The following is a 22,079-nucleotide window of genomic DNA, read 5'->3' as shown; positions in this document are numbered from 1 at the left end:
ATAAAGAGGATGCATCAGCAAGATGCCTTCTGGGGACAAACTCCAGTGCAGGAAATTTGACTGTGCTGCCACAAGGTTCAAACTAAACTGGATCTAAGTGATACTTAAGACCTGTGTTAGCTCTCTATGCAGGTTAATTTTAATCCCAAAGGATCAAAAAAAGGTCTATTTTTGGTGAAGCTATACCCTTTCAAAAATAATCAAACTCTTAAAATTTCAGCACTCATCTAATCTATGTACAGTGATAATAGTTATAATATGAACTAGAGGGCTTAAAGCCTTTTAGTGAAGAATAGCCCACGCAAATACATGAAGTACTTAAGAAACAGAGCTGTATGAAATAACGTACCAAAAAAAAAAAAAAAGAAAAAAGAAAAAAGTAAAAAAAAAAAAAATGAAAAAACATGCTTTTTCAGTATTTGATAAGAAGAAGTCATCAAAGAAGTCATCATCTGTCTCAAAGAAGTCATCATCACTCTACATCTGCAAATTGTGCATTTCTGATAACGCAGTGGAGGAAGTTAGTTGGCAATCAGTGCGTATACTGAAATACTCTGCTTTAGCTGCCTTCCTATGCAGAACGTGGACTGCAAATTTCATAGTCTCTTCATCGCATCTAAGGGAAATTTCTGTTCTACTTCTAACACCCAGGAGCGACAGCAGAGCCCAGACAGTTAGCGGGGCTTGGTAGCACACAGCTCTAGGTGGCAGTACAAGGCCACGAGGGGCAGCAGGTCCTGTCCCTCTTCTGAATGGCCTGAGTAGATGACAAACCCCAAAAGAGGGGGGACACGCTAAAAGTCCTCATGAAGGCAAAACCTGCGGGAAAAGTTAGCTCATTTCATATTATTCACAACGTGTTCAAACCACATTTGAATTCTGCCCAGAGTACATTGCAGTCATTTGTATAGTCGCTGTATAGATGCAAACAGACAGAAGGAAAAAACTTATGAAGCCTTGGCTCAGCCACTAACACATGTTCAAGAGCAAAGTCAGTGTGAAGGGGGAATAACTTCCATCTCGTCAAAGGCTTCAGTACATGATCTTCCAGGCTGAATTCCTCTGACTCCTTCTGGGGCAATATAACTATGAGCTTGTTCACGCAATGGGAACCAACACTATCTAAATTAGCACATATGCTGTTACGGGGTGTCAGTTGGGTTCTCACTGTAACAGTTACAGAGCCCTGATTACAAAAGGAGTTTTAATTCTTAACTAAAAAATAAGAAGGATGATTTAGTTACTGGCATTTTAATATCCTCAGTAGTTAGAGCAGAATTTGTTATTTTTCATAGGTTACTATATGGGAACCAGACCAGCTTTTCTGCTCCTGCTAGCAGAAGGTCAATCCTCAAAGCAGCTTCATCTTTATTGTTGTTTAAACCTTGACAAGACTGCTGAGATTGTCAGAAATCAGTGATGGTTTATGTACAGAGAATACTTGACCACTTAAAGCTGGGCTGGGATTTCCTGAACAAGGCAGATTATGGATGAAACTTCCAAATATGCTTCACAAAGCAAGACAGTTGCTTTTGCACTTCACATAAGTAAATACTAAAATTTATTTTCCCATTTGAAAAGTATTGCCTTAAGCTGTTTTGATGAGTAGGTCCCATGTAGTAGCAGAATAAAATATGCACGCACAAATATTAGTATCTGAGGACACTGTAAAAGAGTATCTTCAAGGATGTTATATGCAAGGTAGAATACACTACTGCAGCAAAGCAAATCCTGTTTCATAATTTAAATCAGAACTGGATGAATGATCAATTTCTTTTCAAGGATAGTGACTGAAAGAATAGTTCACGTTTCATAGTTTTTTTAGTGCCTAAAATAGTCTGTTTTCAATCTCCGAAGGCTTATTTTTCTTTCTAAAGATGGCGTGGGGCCTGGGGGACCCACTTAAAGTTTCTTGCCATACTTGGCCAAGAAACACAAAGTGTTGGTGAAGTATAAACACAGAGCCCTTTTTCTTTGACCCATTCTGCAGTGTGATGGGATAGTGTTGTTAGTTTATGTGAGAGAAAATAGCATAGGCTTTCTGAAAAAAAAAAAAAAAAAAAAAAAGTGGAATTGGATTAAGGCCTTTGTGCAAGCCTCAATGCTGAGGGGAATTAGCAATAGTTGTAGGCACTTAAAGGAGCTCTCATGCTGAAGCTTATCCCAGATTTTACACAATAAACATTTGAATATCAACAGTGTTTTGCAACTTGCAGCACTAATGTATAAACTTCTTCCTTTTGAAACTCCCAAATCCCTCCAAACGTTCGCAATACCCTCTACGTAAACATGTAGGGCCTATAGTGGAAAACACCCAGTCATGGATGATTTTTTTAAAATTTATTTTTCATCCCCCAATCTAAAGTCACCTGTACTATTAGCTGATTTAAGCACTTCAGAAGTTCTGTATTTTAACCATCCAACTTTTTCCCCTCCAGACTTACCTTCCATTTAAAAGACAGATATCAATGGGACATGGGCTTGACACGGGTATACTAATCTCACATATTTCATGCTACCATAAAAAGGCACTACAAAAACTTCAAAGTGTTTCATTCTTTACAATACTAATCTATCACTCTTTTATCACTATGTTCATTGAGTATTTTTCAGGAGCTCACTACCAAGCTTAAACCACGCTACCTCATGAACACTTGGAGCAGGCATTTAGCTCCCTGCCCTTAAACTCCTGTGTTAGTAAACAGGATTCAGAATAGACTGACTAGGGAAAGCTGGATTCCTTGCTGCTAGAGTTGTACTAACACCCATGGAGTTGGTGTCATTAGCCATAAGTAAAGTCTGGCAGTTAATGACAAATTTTGCATTTAACACTAGGTGTAGTGAATTCACACTGACTTAGTTGGAAAAAAGTCCTGTATCTTTTCCAGGTACTGATTAGCAAAATTTGCTGTTGACATGACATTACTAGTTTTTGTAGATGTGACTTAATTTCAGTATCCTGTTTAAAGGATGATAGCAGATTCAGGAACAAATTACTTCCATGCTCTTAGCATGATCCCAAAGTAAATCTTCTCAATGCAATATGTAATTACAAAAGATTCTCTCCTCTTTATTTACTTTAACTCATGTTCGGTAGTGATGTATGTAATCAATTTTACAGCTTTGCATCTGTCCACTAAAATATCTAACAAATAAGCCTATGGTGAAATAACAGGGTGGGAAAAACTTGGAGATCATTTTTTGTTGCAGTGTTTGTTTTGTTCTTGAAAGGACTGCGATAAGAAACTCATTGCATTAAGAAAAAATGAAGACATTACTGCCCTGTCCAGTTCTGAAGCATGTTGAAGCAGTTTGCCTATTGAATTTGATACAATGATGTATAGATGAATAAAGTTATCTCTAGTATTGAATAGGACGGTGTCAGTGGGAGGGTAAAAAGGGAGGAACTTGGAATCTGAAAAGAATACTTCTTCTCCCCCCCCCCCTTTTTTTTTTTTTTTTAAGAACTTGAAGGTCAGGGTCCAGCTGCCGTAAAAGGCTAGAGGACAAACAAAATGCTGGACAGGCCCAAATAAAGACAACTATAGACACATAGACACACATATTGCAGAGGTTTCCTGCTTCAAGTAGCTATTATATTAACCTACACTTTAGGCAAAGAGCATTTTTGGTTTCACGCTGGTGAAAACCTAGGATGAGCAGAAGCACCAGTAAAAGTTGCATCTTTAATGAAAGAGATGAAACAGGCCAGCAAAGGTAGGAAACAATTTTTTAAAAGAAGAAATTATATTGACTCTAGTTTACTTGAACGTCTCATTATTTTGACTGAGATAAGCCAGTAACATTGCTTTTCTCTTTACAACCCGCTAGTATCTATTCTACCAGATCTGGTGCCTCACTCCTTGTAAGGCCTGCGTGATACATAGCAAGCCTTGAAATTTGAGTCAGTATTTGAAAACCTTGAACTCGCTGTTCATTCACCCATGTTAAAAAACAGGTTATTAGTAAGAATTCATATTCAGATATTTTTTCAGTCACATCATGGTCTGGGAAGGGGAAGAATCTTCAGGGAAGTAGTCAGAAGGGTTAATATCACTGATTAGAGGGGGAAACTGCATTAAAGCTTTGAGTTGAGGTGCATTTCGTCATTCTTACTCAGTGCTGCTTATTGTTTTCCTGTAATTATTCTAAATTTAAATGTCTCCCTATAAAATGAAAGTGATTAGTATCTTTTTTTAAAGAAGAATAAATACTAGTAAGCCTGTCCTGTTCAGCAGGGGGCAGGGGGGAGGGAGCTGGGGAGCTTTGTCTGAGTTTGCTTGGCTTTTTTAAAACAAAAAGGGAACGCTGGACTTTGAATAGTCTCACGATCTCAAGTTTTTAATATACATATTTAATAGCCTTGGATGACTGCTATAAAAAACAACCCAATTCACTGTATTACTGTTTTCCAACCCTGATTTTTTTTAATCAGTATCATAAAATTTTAAAAATTACTCCAAAGAATTTAACAGCTTAAAGTATATTTTGCAACACAGAAACCTTACAGTAAATAAGTCTAGGTTTTACTGATGCCACAGAGTTAAATAAGCTCTTTACAAGTTATCTTTTATACAAAGTTTATATAAAATCATGCAAGTTGGTGGAAAGGGAAAGGCAGAAACCAGAACAATCTTCTGTTAAAAAACACTTTCACCTTGTGACAGAAAAATGTTTTAAGAAATAAAAGAGGGAAATAAATAGTATAAAAATGAAAAGATGCAACAGTTAAGTCTTTAAAACAGTTTCAAGGCTAACATAAGTTGTAGGTCATTAACTGAATGCATTGTCTAATGATAGACTTCATTTTGAAGTTTCTCTTTTGTCTGTAGTCAAACTTTGAGTCTGATCCAATCTATATAGATAAATCTACGGATTAATCTGGAGGTTTAAATGGTTTAGCCAAAGGTTGGTCCAGCTTTATAATAGTGACAGCTGATCTGTGTTACTTTCCACTGAGATTTCTTTTTTGGATGACCCCCCTACATATTGCATCTTGCAATTAGACTGTTGACAACTCTATTATGCTGACAGCAGCAGTAGAGCTACACAGGGAATTATACAGCATGTTGTGCTGTAAATGTTACTCACAGATGTCTTAAGAGATGGTAGTTTGTCCCATGTGTTCATATCTATGCTGCAGCGCATCTCAAGTTGCAGTTGTTCAACGCAGAACTGGTGACATGCTGAATCTAATGCAACTCTTACCAACAACTTTCTGAGATTAAGAGCCTGTCAGAATGATGTCAAAGGAGGTTTAAGAAGCGCTTTCTGAAGTTGTTCTGAGTTAATAATTAATGGGTATCTTTCTTTGATAGTTCTTTTATATTTGGATGCAGCTGGCTGGAAATAACCACAAAGGGAACCTGATTTTATTTGTCATTAATTTTGACTTTACTTAGCAAATGATCATGTCCTGTCATCAGAGCTTTACTAATCTGGCTGTACTGTAATGTGAAGATGAAACCTTTGATTAACAAAACAGATTAATCAGTTTCTAGGGTGTTTTAGGGTAAGATGCATACATACATCTCCTCCCAAGTAGTTTTCCAGTACATGCTTAGAGATGTGTTAACTGTTAAAAGCTGTTGAGTAATCGCAGTGAGGTTTTTGATCAAGGCTACATCTTCATCTTGTATAAATGAATGTTTTGCCAACTGAATCAGAGGTGTTTGGTCTGTACATATGAGATGCAGATTTGGCATTGCATACTGGAAAATAAATGTAGGGCTCAAACCCGTATTTTATGCTCAAAATTAAGATTTAAAAGGGAAAATCTGAGTTAATATTTAATAATACTATCTTGCTATGACAATGCCCACAGATGCTAAATGCTGCCTAGATATACACAAAGATTAGATCCTGCTTTAAACATTTGTTTTATTTATTTTCCAGTATCCAAAAACTGTGCATATGTACACTACCTAGGCATTCCAACTCACACAAAAGTTCACACATAACCTTCACGTCCTTAGAAGAAAACCTGCTTGAAGACTCAGCCCTTTATGAGATCTACACATTGTCACATAACTGTACTGGTCACTCAGAAAACTTTGATCAAACTGATCTACTCTATTAAAATTACTTCCTAAAAAAATTAGAGAAAAGGAATTACAGAACTGGAAAGAGAAGGAAAGAAAAAGTATTCTGAATATTCAGAGATTTGTATACACAAACATTCAGTGTCAAATAAAAATTAAAATGATTCTGTATTACTTCAAAATATACTTAAATTTAAGAAGTAGTTTTTAAACAGCCTGGGTGAGAAAAAAACTAGATATATATGAAAATAACGCAACTGCATTTAAGTATAAGAAAAACAGTTAAGGATTTTTTATTATTACCCACAAGTTAAGAATCAAAGCAAAATCTAGCAGTTAAATAACAGATCTCTTACTCTCCTGGGTGATCTACCCAGTGCAGATGAAATTCTACTGAGACAGAGCATTTTACTAGTCAGATAATGAACAAGGAGCAAGTTTATTGTATTGATTTTTAGAGAGCACACATTTCTAAGAAGAACATATTACCAATTTTCTAGTTATTAGGTATTTTCCATCCTGTGAATCAAGTTTCATGTTCATAAACAAGTGCAGATTGCAAGCTTTCCCCGTAAGACCAGGGAATTAAGTTAGATTTAACTGTTGCTGTCTATTTAGACACTGCAGTAGGTTTCTTTAGATGTGATAAATATGCACTGTGGTCCCAAGGTTTTAATGCAGACTATGGCTTCGGTTATAGTACCAGGTATCACCTGTTAGCAACACTGGAAAACTTCTGTACTAACAAGGATGTGACACCCACTGCCATGACAACCAGTGCACATCACAAATATATTTGAGTGTTTGAACACATTTTTGAACTACAAAGGACACCCTTTAAGAGGTGAGAGAAGCTTGACCATCACACCGCAGTTCTCACTGATCCTTCATAACTGAAAATATCTTCTCTTACTCCCTCCCCAAACACAGCTTAAAAATTGTTTTAAAAAGCTGGCAACTGCCAGCATGGAAGCTGAAGGTACAGTGGGGTCTACAGACTTTTTTAATATCCTGTTTAGACAGGTTAAGTCAGGAAAAGATGCTGTTTCAGTCATCCTGACTATCTGATTACTATTTGAGCTGGATTTGATATTTGTCAACAATGTGCAAGAAGAAAAAAAACTTGCTAAATCTCGGTTGGGGAACTCTAACAATTGTTGTTTACCGTTATAACAAATAAGAACATACCTCTGTATGCATTTGTAGTCATGAATGTATGCTTATCAATAACAAATGTATACAAAATACACTGAAATGCATGCAAGTGTAAGTCATTATCCTCTGCAGTTTTTCTCCCATTTTAAAAAGGACAAAGATAACAGGGAACTGTAAGAGTATTTGTTAATTTATACTCTAAATTATCTGATTGGTGTATATACTGAGAAAATCTAAATAGTGTTCTTGAAAGTAAATATATACAGGTAACTACAGATATAACAGACTGAAAGGCAGTATTATGAAATTGAAGCCTATTAGATTTCAGTGCCCACTGTTAGACAGCACAGAAGTAATCTGTGCATGACTTGTTACTCATCTGTATTCTGAAGTTTATATAAAGGGAACATCTGAGTGTTTAGTTTAAAATGATGTTCAATTTCAGCTCAGTGTTACATTCTTAAACCAAGACAAAATTTTATTAATTTTTTTTGAATGAATTATAACTGTATCAGTTACAAACAGCAGCAGAAAAAACGCACATTGACAGTCTGTATGTTGATTTCATGCTTCTGATCAAAATAACTTTGTATGCAATTGTAACAAAAACACCTCATTTTAAACGGCAGATAAATATTTCTGATAAATGCAGAGCTCATGAAGTGCATAATTAAACATAGAATTTTTATAGAGTTTCTCCTAAAAAATATCCCCAACAGCAACATATTTTAAATGATTTAAATGTGAAACCATTTAAGAACAAATAGTGGTGTCCTAGGCATGAGATTCTGATCTTCACTTCCAGAAGGAAAATATTTTGTTTCTAGTAGGAACACATAACTTGAAAGTGGTTTTCTAGTAAAAAAGGCAAAATAGTATTTATTTCTGTGCTAGCTCTGTTTCACTGATGTGGTTAAATACATCTTTATCATTTACCACTTCTTAAAGGTACATATAAGCAGGGCAATGACAAGATATGTCATGGTAAATTGAGAAATAATTATTCTATTCTTTGATTTATTACATCAGTTGTGAAGCCTCTAGCTGGAACTGGGTATTGCAACCTATGCACATGTAAATACCTTTCTTCATGTTATTTGTCTCATTATCTATTCAAATGGGTTAATTACTCATGGGTGTAAAGATGAACAAAATTTGGACCTTAACTTTACCCTTAAATCTTTATTAAGCTCTGTCTACAAGTCCATACCTGTATGATAGAAAAAGGAGCAAATTACACAGTTGCTCCAGTGTAATTGTTTTAGATGTTTTGAGCTTGAAATAAAAGCTATGTTAATAAGCCCTCAGTTGAAAGCTTTGCTTTCTATAGTGTTAAGATGCTTGTTTTCATTTGATGAAAATTATTAATACTAACACAAAAATTGTTTTGAAACCATTTATAGGGAATACGTACCTACCTCTTTGGTTAAAATCAGTGATCCATTAAGGCTTTTCTTGCTTTTTTCCAAGCTGTGAGCATACTGCGTATTTAAGTGTGTGTAAGAGTGAAGGTGGGGGGTAGGTTTAGCTGAATAAAAGATTGCTTGATATCTTGAAGTCCTTTGAAGAGTTTTATAGGCTTATAAAGCCCAGTGTGAATGAATGACATTTTTCCTCCTTTATTTTTACATATGGAAGTTTGTTAACCTGCGTTTCAATTAGTGAATAATTATTAATTATACTAATTACAGGTTTAATGAAAACCACATACTTTGTAAAAAAAAAAAGTTAAGCTTAGGGCTGAAATTGTAGCTGCAGACAGTGATGCTATAATAAAGGCTGAGGCAACGTTTGTGCTTGGGGGGTTTTATATACATGTAAATTTATTTAATAAAACAATAAAGCACTAGAGCAACTTCTTACAGAAAAGAAAATCCATGGAGAAAATATATCCAATAAATGATTTCAGACAACCCTGATTTTTTTGAACCAGGAGTAATAATTATTTTGTTTTAAAACGAGAACCATACCAGAGTCACTGGAATCTTAATACAACACACAAAGCTGTCTTCATTTTAAGCTATCTGTCTACACAAAAGAAACAAGAACTAATTGCAAGTTATCTGCTAGAAATTGTAATACTTTTTCTTTTTCCTGACAAAAGAGAGCATCGCATACATTGATTTTGTAATTATATTGTGACACTAAAACCAAATCAGAAAACTTAGATCTAATGGTATGATTCTGTCCTAAGGAATCCCCATCATTATTTTTCTCTTCACAAACTTCAAATTTCAAATAGGAAAGAAACATAAATTTGAAAAAATCTCCATTTCCACATGACTATTTTAGTATGTTCTGTTAATTATACTTTCAGATAAACTTTTCAGAAGCCTCTGTAACAATACTACTTACTGCTTCTCCCTGGAAGGAGGCACCTCTAGAATGTTTTAAGAAATATGTGAATCAGAAGCTTGTTATTTTATATTTCTTACACATATATAAAGACTAACAAGACACCCTGCTCCCTAGAAAGCAATTATATTTTAATCCAGTGTCAGTTTTAACTAAGGATTGAAAGAAAAGTCACTAAAGATAAAAAAGCTGTGTGCACATATACAAAATTGCTCATTCATTCTTCCACAACATAGTTTGAAATAATCTGAACATTCAGTACTAAATTTTATAGAAATAAAGCTGTTATTTTTCAAAAAGTTTTGCCTTTTTTTTTTCTTCTGGTTTTCATAAAAATTTCCCCTTGTCTTCTGATTCAGTTAAGCATATTTTAAAGCTACAAAAATGTCTCCATCACATTATTGTAACAGAAATTAAGCCAAATATTTGCATAATGAAAAATTATTATATAGGTAATATCAGTAAGTATGATTAAAACCATCTATTTTGGGGAGTTGAAAATGGAAAGATGGAACTAATATTTATAAATTACCACTGTAAAATGAATAATGTTAAATATTTTTTAAAATAGCATGCAAAGCAGCCAGCAAATGTTTTGTTTTAAACCTCTTTTTATAATATCGGTGTTGCATTTTCCACAATTAACTGGTAACTTAATCCATCAGAAGTACATACAATTAAATCAACTATAAGGAGATGAAATTACTCTTCATATTTCTCTTCCCATGCAGAGAGAATTCCAAAATTAAAGTAAATTAACTGGGTTATTGAAATCCACTTGTGATCTTGATTTTAGATTTAAACAATATTTTAGCAAATACTTAAACAGGCAATTACTGTTTATATAGTAAACAGAAAACTGCCTGGAGTTTTAGCTGAACTAGATTCACTAATATTGACAAGTAAATAGCTGTTTGGACCTGGAATAAGACTTAATTACTATAGTCAACAACATTCATTATTGAATGCAGCATACAGCTTATATTAAAATAACAAATATGTAAATATATGTTATATTTGCCCATATTTCATACTAAGAAAATAGAAAATATGAAAATGTATAGAATATTAAATATGCTGCCACTAGAAATAGCAGGTATGAATCACTTCGGCAAGCTTTCGGACTCAAAAATCCAAATCTTTTCTTTCCAAACAAAACACATTAATTAGGCCTCAATCCTGCAATGGGATCAAAATCTTTATAACAGTCAGACTCTCTGAATGCAGTATGGTTCAGACCAGGACCCTTAACAGGCTCACAATATTTCTTTCCTCTTGATTTGAGCTATTATCAAATTAAAGAACTACTGCAGCTTGACTTTCTGCCAACTGTACTTGAATTTTCAGAGAACAGCTTTATTCCTTCTATAACCTATTTTTGAATGAATAGAAATGTTAGCTGCAGATACTATTGCCTGAACATCACCAAAATTAAATAACATGAGAAGATGTGTCTGGTCCTAGGGGTAGAGCGCTACTTTTCATTGTCTATTAAGGCTCTGTGGGAAGAGGTCTCAGAAGCTGCCTTTACAGGGCAGTTTTGGGGCATGTTAAAGCTTCTTGTCTTTCCCTGTCTCCCTGCAGAAAAATTGCTGCCTACTCAGACCAAATGCACAATAAGGAAAAACCTGCACATATATCTCCCCACTGGCTTTGTCTCATGGTGCAGCTCCTACTGGCAACGGCATAGAAATAGTTGGGGTCTGAAATACGAAGCATGATCACTCTGGACAAGCAGCTGCTCCACACATCACACAGGAGCTGTAGCATGTAATAGCTCTCGGGTCAGCATGGGTGTCTACAGCAAAATCAGACAGCTGAAAAACAGCCAGTAGCAACTTCTGGCGCGGGCCTGTCAAAAATACACTTGCTGGGGCTCCTTGGTAGGTCCCAGAAAACATTTTGGCTTTTGTGCTAGGGTCTGCAAAACCTTATGCAAGTTTTAGGCAATGCAGAGGACCCTAAGCACAAACCCCAACAGCACAGTGGAACAAAGCAGTCATGTTGTATTTCTTAATATAAGTTTACATGCAGGAGGGAAGAAGTGTCCCAACTCCCCAGGAGAAACTGCATCTCTAAACTGCATCATTTAACAACTTGCAAGTGCTTTGCATCAAGCCCTAGATTTGTAGCCATTCCAAAAAAAAAAAAGAAATCATGTTTAATTTCTAGCATGAAAAAAACTTCCATCCAGACCCTTAGTTATAACACTTTCTGCAGCAGATCCTACAGTGGCCAACTCAGACCTGGGCAAAATAGCTTGGCCAACTCTGAGTCCTACCCACTCCAGAAAGGAACTCCTTTTTCCACCTTTGCAAAGAGCACTGCAAAGGGAAGCAACCATACAGAGGCACTGCTCACAGCTCACCCAGAAAGCAAAGCAACTGCAGCTCCACTGGCTGCTCTCAGGTTTGGGAGGTGGATTTTCCTTGCCAATTTTTCTTAAATGGATAACATGGATTTCACAAGAGGAAGTAACCATTTTAAAATGGCTTTAGTAATCAAAGTTTTTGTATCAGAAGGACTTCAGTAACAATATTCACAACCACAGTAAGGGGGAGAAGAAATATATCAGCATTAGGTCACAGCTTGACTTACTCAAGCCATGCTCTTCTCCGTATTCAGGTGTAATTCCCCTGAAATCAATGGGAATTGGCTTGAGTAAGGAGTAGAGTTCACTCAGTGATAACTCTGAAGTTAAGATATCCACTGCTTCACTATAGACCATTTCAAGGACTAGCTCTGATTACTCTTCCCCAGCAAAGAAAAAGCTGAGCTCTCACATTTCAAAATCAAGGGTGGGCTGATAGGGCTGCCAAATCTCCTCCAGCATCACAGCACACTGAAAAAATGGCAGCTCATTGTTAATACTCTTCAGAAGCCCCTTATTTCCATTTACATGAGTTCATTAGGATTACACAGGTGACTGATGTTATATGCTAAGTGTCTCCATGATTGCACAAAGTGCCGTATTAACAAAAATCAAAAATAAAAGTGGTTTGTCAAACATCATACATAAAATACTGCCGAATGCTTTATGGGCAACCGTTTTAGCCTCCATATGCCTGCACACTACGAAGCAATCTTTAATTACATGATCACGCACAAAACTTCATCCTCAATGATGGTAGTTCTACAACATTACAAGCAACAAAACCCAAGGGAAGGAGCACCTAGGGCTACTTCCCTGCCTTCTCCAGTAATGCTGCACCAATATAAGCCTGATGTTGTTATTCTCAGGTTTTTAATGGAACTAAGCAGTTTGTTTCAAAACCTAGGAGTGAAAACAGCCATCAAAACCAACTGTCTTTACCTTGCTAAAGTCCGGCCACCTCAGTGAATTTTGCATCAATTTTTGCATCAACACAAGCATTTACTGGTAGGATTACTGTAGTGCTCCTCTCCTTCTTTTCTCCTTTCCCTAGGAAGAACATGAAGGCTGGCCCTGTAAAAGCATCTGCTTGCAATGTCACCTACAAACACCTTGAATTCCTAAAATCCAGAGTTTACCATCCAATTCCAAAGGCAATGCCTAAAATCAACTAGCTAACCCATTTTACCATGAAAACACACTGAAAAGTTAAGAGCTGTTTATACATTGCACTCCATACACCACATGTCAGTTAAATACATATGGATCCAGGCAAAATACAAGTATCCAACTGATTCATCCCTGATCCTAACACTTAAGCCTGTATGCATCTTTACTCCTAGGAGCAATCCCAGCTACTTCAGCAATATACTCTGCTGAGGGGAAAAAAATTCATGCGGAGAACTTAGTTCACATTAAGCTTATAAAGTGCCGTTTCTTCCTTTACATAATTTGCTGATTGATTCCTGATTTGGGGTCTTTATGGGAATTTTGTATGATAGGCACTTCTGCAGCAGGCAAAGTGACAGCGAGTCTCGGGTGGATTTCTGGACAAGGGAATAATATTGTATCATCGTGTCTGTGCGGTGCCCTCTCCATGCACAATAGCTCTGAGTGGCAGTGCATGGTAAGCGGATGAAGCAGTAAGAAGTGTATGATCTGATGAGCTTGGCTAAGCTGGGGGCGTCTCCTCTACTCGGCTAAATTAAAAACCTCCCTGCAATTTCAGCCCTAATCACCCCCTCTGATGCTGTAATTGATGATGGTCAGTTAACTCCTTCACTCCCAAGGCCATTTATCCAGAACCTAGGGAACTGTGCTTTAGCCAACTCCTCATAGCTTATATCACTTGGATTTAGCTTTTTTTTTTTTTTTGGAAAATTTAGAAATATTAAATAAGTGATATGAAGTATACAGAGAGTCACAGCATAAATATTTCATGGCAGGTCTCCGGTTACTTTAGAGCCATGGTGCCTCACTCCCAAGTGGCACAAGCTGTCTTTAAGCCTGGTTTGTGGAAAATCTCTCCTCTTCAATGGCACTGAGACATACATTGGCTTCTCTGCCACTCTCCTCCCTGTGGCTGGCACAGGCAACATGCCAGCAGCATTATTACACCCTTGCACCTCCCAGCTGGCAAAACAGCCCTTTGCAGCCTTTACCAGTTGGTGCAAGCTGCTCTAACTTGTGTTGAGAAACCAAACCAGAAAAGAAAGTCCTATTTGCATTTTCAGCCTGATTCCAGACACAGCCCCTGTATGCTCTGCATACAAGCTTACTGTTAGCTCCTACACAACATGTTCCAAACTTAATAACAAAGGTGTGACTAGAGCTGATAAAATGATTCCAGAGCTGAAACAGTATCTTTCCATTCCACCTTCTATTTATAAAGGTTTTTTTAAGGAATTGTCTGTACAGTGCATTGTTCTTCTCTTGCAGAATTCTCTAAGTCTGACTCATACAAAGGAGGAAAAAAATCTATAAGATGTGATATATGTTTATACTCAGCTGAATAAGAGGCTTTTCAGCATTGGGAAATCTATAGCATGAATTATTCTAACTGATTTATAATAGACAGCAATGCCTTAAGGACACTATTCTGACTATTTGTGCTTTCATAACAGGGTCGATGTACTAGCTGCATCATATTCAGTAAGTAGAGTATCCAAAGTTTATGTCCATATACCAGTTTTAGAATGACAGCCTATTACTGTACTTTAGAAGTATGCCCCCCACACATACACACACATTTAAGGCTGTTACTTTTAACATTGTGTCTTAAAAGACTCAAATCTGCATGCAACTTATAGTTAACATAGTTCCAGTATCAACACACAGTCATGATGCCTAGATTTTTAAATCACCCCATGCTGTACTAGAACACCAGCAGCTGCTGAAGTCTTATCTTACTTTAATTTCTGTTCTGTTGCTTTGCTCTCTTTTCTGCATGGGGAATAGGCTGCAAAGTCTTGATAGGGTGAGGCTATTTTGTGTACAGATCCCAGCACTGCCACTCTGTAAATAGGAAATCAGCTGACTCAGGAGACATCTGGATATCAAAAGATGTGTCAGCTCAGTGGAGACCAAGGCAGAAACCCCTTTTGCAGCTCACTGCTTGAGTAGCAGAGGTTCAAAGCTGCCCCCATAAGATGCTTCAAGGCTACTCTACCCAGTGATTAATAGCTGACTGGTGCCTGATGGGCAAGGAAATTGGATGAACTGAGAGACCTTCCCACCCAAGGTACCATTCCTTGTGATCTGTCTGTGTAGGAGGGGAGTAATTTTTCTAGATGCTTTGACAGATTAAAGCATTGATTCTAGACAGCCATTCCTACCCAGATAAGCGATTCATACTGTAAACGGTACCATATTCTCATATACTACACCATTTTCCAATATAAAAAGGAAAAATACACCTCTTTACTTTTCTGGATGCATGAGTCCTGGCTGGTTTCAGTTTTTGATCAAGCCCTACTCTAAGATAACAGACTGAAGATATAGTAAAAGACAGGGAAATAACTTTAGAGTCCACCTCCCTTGCTGCTGTTATTCTTGAAAAAGATCATTTCTCAGGCCCCCAAAGTAACCACATCATCCCCCTCTCCCAATACTGCTTGCAGTGTTTGACCAATGCAGTACAACGCCAAAGTTCGTATCAAATGAGGACAATAATTCGGTCCCTAACACAATGAAACAGCTGACCCTGAAGATCTCCCAGCACAACCAGGATCCACATGGCACTGGAAGATGGTGTGTCTGCCAGTCAGTAAACGAATTTAATTAAGCAGCAGAGTGACTGGTCTCATATGGCTGGAACTGTTGAATGTAGGTGTGTGTGTGCATGCACACTCGACACATTAGCAGAACTGAGCCAGACTGCGGAAGAATCCATAAACTTCTCTTGTAGCAATTAAGCTAAATAGACCCTTGCTCTGCCCATGCCAGTAGGACATCTACTGGACCTGACTTTCCAGGAAATTAGTTACTGTTTAAAGGTAACATATAGGAAGAAACGTGAAAAAATACAGAGTTTTGAATTCTATATGCCTTGTTCTGTACTTCACACTGCTTTACACCAGTTTGAAGACATCAAGACATGAGAGAATTAAGCATGTTAATGAAAAATAATTTAAAGAACATCTAAGAAAAATATCTCAAGATCAGGCTGTCCCCTTTTCAGGTCAGACTTGATAGCTTTGCTCACAGAAAAAGCATTACTTACTTATTAAAGGAAATGTGCCCAAGACATTGAGGAAACAATTCCATTTACTGGACCTACATGCAGCTATGCTTCTGTATCCAAATGACACAAAAACTACTAGTACACAATCAACTGTGAAAAATAATGTATTCACTTTTTGAATATATACTTCTGTATATGCTACTGACTAGCTCTCAGAATCTATTCAGGCACTAATACCAAGACCACGCCAAAAACGTCTTTACTTTTTGCAGCCCCTTTAGGGCAACAGAGACAAGGGCCACAAACCAATTTAATTGGCCAGTGGGGATTTCCCTTAGAGGAGAAAGCACTCAGACTATGTAGGACTGACATCTTACCCCATTCCCTTTTTGTAGTCTGTGACAGGAATGAGTCTATTGGCAACAGGCAAGACACACCAGCCATATGGCCACAGCACTTTGTGTTACAGCTTTGGGGACCAACCCATCTCCTAACAGGACAACTGAAAGTCACAATAAGCCACTGCATGCCACCATACACCTGAGGTTTTCCCTGCAGAGTTCTAGAAGAGGGCAAGCAAGCTCCATGTTATCTTTGATTTAACCTTATTCCCAGAGAGTGCTTGTGGAGAACACCCAATGAGAGACTCCATCTAGTCTGCTGGCCTTTGCTGGCCTTCCATTCCCACTTTCTTACTTTGAACAGTTTCATTGCAAATGAGTAAAATATTAGAACATTAACTTATATTGTACTGCAAAGTCTATTCCAGTAAACCTGTCAAAATTGGCATCGTTAATAATAATACTTAACACTTTCATAGTGCTTTACATTTTCAGAGCACTGTAGACATTAAGTTAATTAACAAGTGACAGTTTCACAAGCAGAACCTCTCCCTGCAGCACTAGTCTGTATGCCTGAATTTCTCACAAAATCTCAAACCCTGCATTAATCCACTTGTCTTTCATCCTTCTGAAAAGATTATCTTCCTTTTTATTCGCCTCCTTTGGACATATACACCCATGCTTTTAAAAACCAAGCTATTAAAAAAATTAGGTGGAAGAACACTGACTTAACATAAACTAATTGGAAAATCCACATTACCCTACTTTTCAGCCTAAATTACACAAAAATCAGAGCTCTATCAAGCACATATCTGGACAGAATATGTCTCTAAATGGGTGTAAAGTGTACTTAATATTGATTGCTCTGCAATTTCCCAAACTGTTCAGAAACAGAGAGACATAATTAGGTTTTATTTGAATTTTTTCCTTCGGGTTCAAAGAGAAAGATGGCAAAAAAAAAAAATCAATACGTTAGTCTATCTACAGAAGTAAAGTAAGTGAAACCCTTGTCTCTAGCAATTTATCCTGTGAATTCACTAGAGAGAACAGCAGTCAGTTCTAGGAGCTGTATTTCAGAGGAGGCCCATGTAGCCTGCACTAATTGCTAAAGTTTAAATTTAGGCATGCCAGTGTCACATTATGCTTGTTGTCCACTCATAGCCCACCAAGCAAGATCAGCACCCAGAAGACACAGTTTTACCAGAGGTCCCCCATATTTGGCCCACCTACTCAAGGAGGCGTAGAGCCTTACTCAACCTGGTCTTCATCAAGATACTTGAGTTTACAGAGGCAAAGGAACAACTTAAGAAAATGCACTAATAAGCCTGTTTTCCAAGATGCTCATGAACAGTAGAACCCACAATACACATGGGCAACATAAGCACTTGCTGCCCCCATAAGCCACATGCATCCACACTACAGGGATACTGCAAACACCACCATGTCCCACAGCCCCAGCCTCAAAGAGACCAACCAAAAACAAAACACAACCCAAACATTAGTACAAAAGTGAAAAGAACACCACCCTCCCCCTCCCCCCCCATTAAGACACAATATTATCTCCAGCCAGCTGTGTGCAAGCCATGAGGATTTAAAACATCGAATGATTTCTACAAAAAAAAAAAAAAAAAAAAAAAAAAAAAAAAAGCTACTGCTAGCTTTTGGAAAGCCCTCAGCATCTCTAGTCTGCCCTCCTCTGAGCTCCCAGCAACAGCCTTAGCACACACAACCAGGAGGAACTGAAAAACCACAAGCAGCATTTAGGTTACTCACATGTCTGACATCCTCAGATTCAGGATGGGGCCAGGCTTTGCGGAAGCATCTCCACCAGAACACTTGTAGATCTTCAAGATGGAGCCTGATGCAAGGACAAGGCTTTCAGCCACGATGAGGCCATGCTTAAACTCTACACCTGCCTACACTGATGAGGGAGCACCACAGCAATCCACTCTTCCAGCAGCCAAACCCTAGGGCCTTCATTCCCACTCTTTTATGGCAGGGCAGCACAGAGGCCACAGCTAGAAGCCATACACCACCCACCAAAATGGCAGTTTGGAGGGCAGGCAAGGTGCTGGTGCTGCTGCTGCTGCTGGGGGGGGGGGGGGGCGCTACCTCATTTGGGTGGGGCCTCGTTCTTGCTGTGGTGCCTTGCTGCAGGCTCTCCTCTCACATTCAGTCACAGTGCCCCTGCTCATTACATGCCATCATTTTCCTCAGTATTTGCGTGACCACTGGCAGCTTTTCTTAAAATCCCAGCTCCTGGAGTCAGAGGGTTTGTGGTTTTCTGGTCCTGTTTCAAATGAGAGTTTGTGGCTGCTTTGGTCTGCTTGAAAATATCAACAGCTAAACCACTTCAAACACACAGGTGCTACCAGGAAGAAGAAGAAGAAAGAAGGAAAAAAAAAAATAGCATTACAAGTGCCCTTCCCTCCATTTTATAAGCACCTGGAGCCCAGCATGGGCTGAGGGGCCTTGGTCGCCTTCTCCACAAACTGCTCAGGCTGTGCCCCTGTGGCTCTGGAAAGCAGCTTCTCTGTACAGCACTACTACTATGAGGATTTGGCCATGACGTGAATGTTAATTTATAGCGTAACAGTTATATTGGGAAGTGATGTTTCTTCTCAGTTAGTTCATGTGCAGAAGGAGGCACAGTCCTGTGCGTGCTCAAGGTGTGGCAGGCAGGGAAGTTGCTGTAAACTCTTTCAGGTGGTGCTTCCTGTGGGGTCAGACCTTCAGCTGATGGAAATCAGCATTTCTCTGCTAAAAGCAAATAGTCATATAGCCTGATTATTCCAACAAATCTATCACTTAAAAAGTGCATAAGATCTAAATGCCTGCTAAATTAACTATTTTAGATCCAAAAACCGTTTTTTTTAATTTCATTTCAGTATAAAGACATCTAATGCTAGTAAGCTGTTTGGTCACAGTGTGCTTATGCACAAACATGCACACACAAAAATAGCCAAACTAACTTATTCAGCTAGGATGAGTGATTCTGAAACAACCTTAACACTAACACGCCAGCGCACAGTGCGAACAACAATTCACAATTTCTCTTCCTCTAATAGACAGCTCAAACACTGGTGAAGCTCCTATCAGAGCATTTAATATCTGCTGTAAGCCTCTGTTTAGCAGGAAGATTACATCCCCCAGATTTCACAGTTCAAAAGTTCATGCTGTACTGTTCTATTTATAGACTTGCCTGACATTGCTTCTTCTTTAGCACAGATATTCTGAAAAAAAAAAAAAAAAAAAAGAATCAGTCTGAAATATTTTGGAACATGATTTTAAAGAGTTTATTTTGTGCAGACAGCACCATCTCTCAATCCTGCACCCAGTCATAAGGAGCTTTTGTTTGCTAGCATGAAGTTTGCAATTAAAATTTCTTCTGACCTCTCATTAGACTTGAAACTTTGAAAATAAAGTTACAATTCAAAACTGAATAATCAACACTAAAATCAACATATGCTTTGCTTCTAGTTAATAATTTTATCAGGAGGAACACAATGGTTAAAAAATAATAATAATTTTGAGAGATCCACAGGTTAAAAATTACTTTTGCTGGAAAAGAATGGTCATGAACAGAAAGAATCTTCCAGCCTGTAGTTGCTTGATTATTTTTATATCTAGTTTTCGCTTCCCATTGCATATATTTTCTTTAGGTCTTTCAGCAAGTAAATCTCTCATACTCTATCTTGGTGCAGGACTGCTTTAGAAACACAAAATATATATTTTAAGTCATCTCTAGATATTCAGTTCCAGAGAGATAAGACGCAGGCCTCAGTTTAATCTCATTTACACAGATCAAAATCAGAACTCATTTCACTGGAGTAAGCAGTGTGACACTGCTGTAAACCTGCACTGCTTCTTACTTGGGGCAGTTTTGAGTGTGATGTTTTTAACACATCTCTGTGCCAACTCATTTGAATGCATTCTTTAATCAAACCTCTCTTTTAAAAACAAGGAGGCACTCGTATTTGTGAAGAGCTCTGGCCTGCCAGTGCTTTCAGGTCAATGTTGTACACGCACAGCCTCCATCCAGCTTGACCCTGCCCTGATCTGGGGTTGGCAGTATCACGTTGATTTGCCTTTTCATTCGTCAGTGCAAATGATCAAATACCTATTTTATAGCTGGACTAAAAAAGGAAGAAGGTAGTGAGAGGGAAAGCTTCTGAATCAAATTAAGGAGAGGTCTCAGATTCACATCTTCTGGAGCTACAGAATGAAAACAAAACTGCGCTGCCTTCTTCACTGCCAGAATTGGGTCTAAGAGTCTTGCCTCTAAGTACACATCCTTGCCATCTATTTAACAAAGCACTTTATGATTGTTGAATGTGTTGACTATCTTTCAAGTGCTGTCATCTAGTTAGAGAAATGATTTACTTACTGATTCATCTTAATATTAAAAACATCAGACAGCATTTCTCAAAAATGTGTTGCTCTGTAAGTAGCAATGTTGGTGCTGTGGTTAGTTTACTAAGTGAAACACAGTAAAGGGGGGCTTGTGCACTGTCTTTAGGTCAAAGCTAGCTGAACTATCCCTTAGTCAATTGCTGCACATGGCATCATCTTCCAGGGAGCAGCTTCTCACCATCTTTTCTGCTCCATGTATCTTCATGGTGTCATGGGCTAGAGGGGACACAGGGCTGTATATGACTTTCCTGCACTGTAAGTAAGGATCAGAAACAGTGGGACAACGTCATTCTTTTCCACAGTACTCCAGAGGTCATGAAGTATGTGCTTGAAGGCACACGTGTATTTAATCAGTTCGGACGTTAAAGAAAATCAAGCTCAATTTTATGCATGTCCTATTCAAAGGGAACTCTAGCTTGCAACCACAGCGCCCAGATTTCAGGCATATATCTTGCATCTTTACAAAGGAACACAATTTTCTGCCTAATGCTATTCCACTCCCTTTTCCTGAGGGGAATGCACCTTCTGAAGGCATAATCTGTAAGCTCCTTAGCCAGCGTATCTTCTGACAAGCTTTGCCCTGCTAGTCCTCACAAAGCAGCCTGCACACCCTTGGTTCACACTCCTCTCAGCTGAGATGACAGAAGCAGGGCATTCTGAGTGCCACTTCTCATGCTCAAACTGCGAGTAGCGAACTGCTTACACAAATCCTCCTCTTAAAGTGGCTGGCCCAGCGTGACAGCTTTCGGCGTGGTAATGCAGAGCTGTACACCGTCAAGAGCCAGCTAGCCTGCAGTGGTGAGAATGTTTTGATCGCAGAATGCAGTAAATATTTAATTATCGTGTGATTTCGTCTGTGGAAACCTCAAAGCATTTCTCAATATCAATACTTGCTCTAGTTATATGTAACCATCTTTCAACTTTAAAAAATATATTCAGGAGTGATAATAAATATTTCATAAAACTGTAACTAAAACCTGTTTGTAGACTAGAGGTGACCTGCTGCTTATTCTGAGGTGAGAGAAAGTACTTCAAGAGTGTATTAATTTCAAATAATTTTAAAGAATCTTGTATTTGTTGGATATCTGCTTTACCCAGCTGAAAATCAAGGCCACGATGACTCAGTCATTATACTGTAACGTGAATTCACTATCCTCCCTTCATACAACATACACAGCATGATTCAAGGTTAAGCATAGAATATCAAAAGACTCATAGCA

At 38.0% G+C, this 22,079-nt stretch overlaps 1 long non-coding RNA gene across 1 annotated transcript in view; it reads right to left on the bottom strand.

Moving 5' to 3' along the window:
• Positions 1-18,752, bottom strand: part of LOC118172334 — a 435,816-nt gene extending 417,064 nt beyond the window's left edge. Inside the window, exon 1 of the long non-coding RNA XR_004753648.1 lies at positions 18,559-18,752. This is a non-coding gene — a long non-coding RNA (uncharacterized LOC118172334). The remainder of the gene's footprint in view (positions 1-18,558) is intronic.
• Between the last annotated feature and the right edge of the window lie 3,327 nt (positions 18,753-22,079).

This window comes from Oxyura jamaicensis, chromosome 10, assembly GCF_011077185.1.
Source record: "Oxyura jamaicensis isolate SHBP4307 breed ruddy duck chromosome 10, BPBGC_Ojam_1.0, whole genome shotgun sequence".
NCBI lineage: Eukaryota > Metazoa > Chordata > Aves > Anseriformes > Anatidae > Oxyura > Oxyura jamaicensis.
Note: the sequence above shows the minus strand (reverse complement) of the source record. Positions and strands in the feature narration are given on the sequence as shown.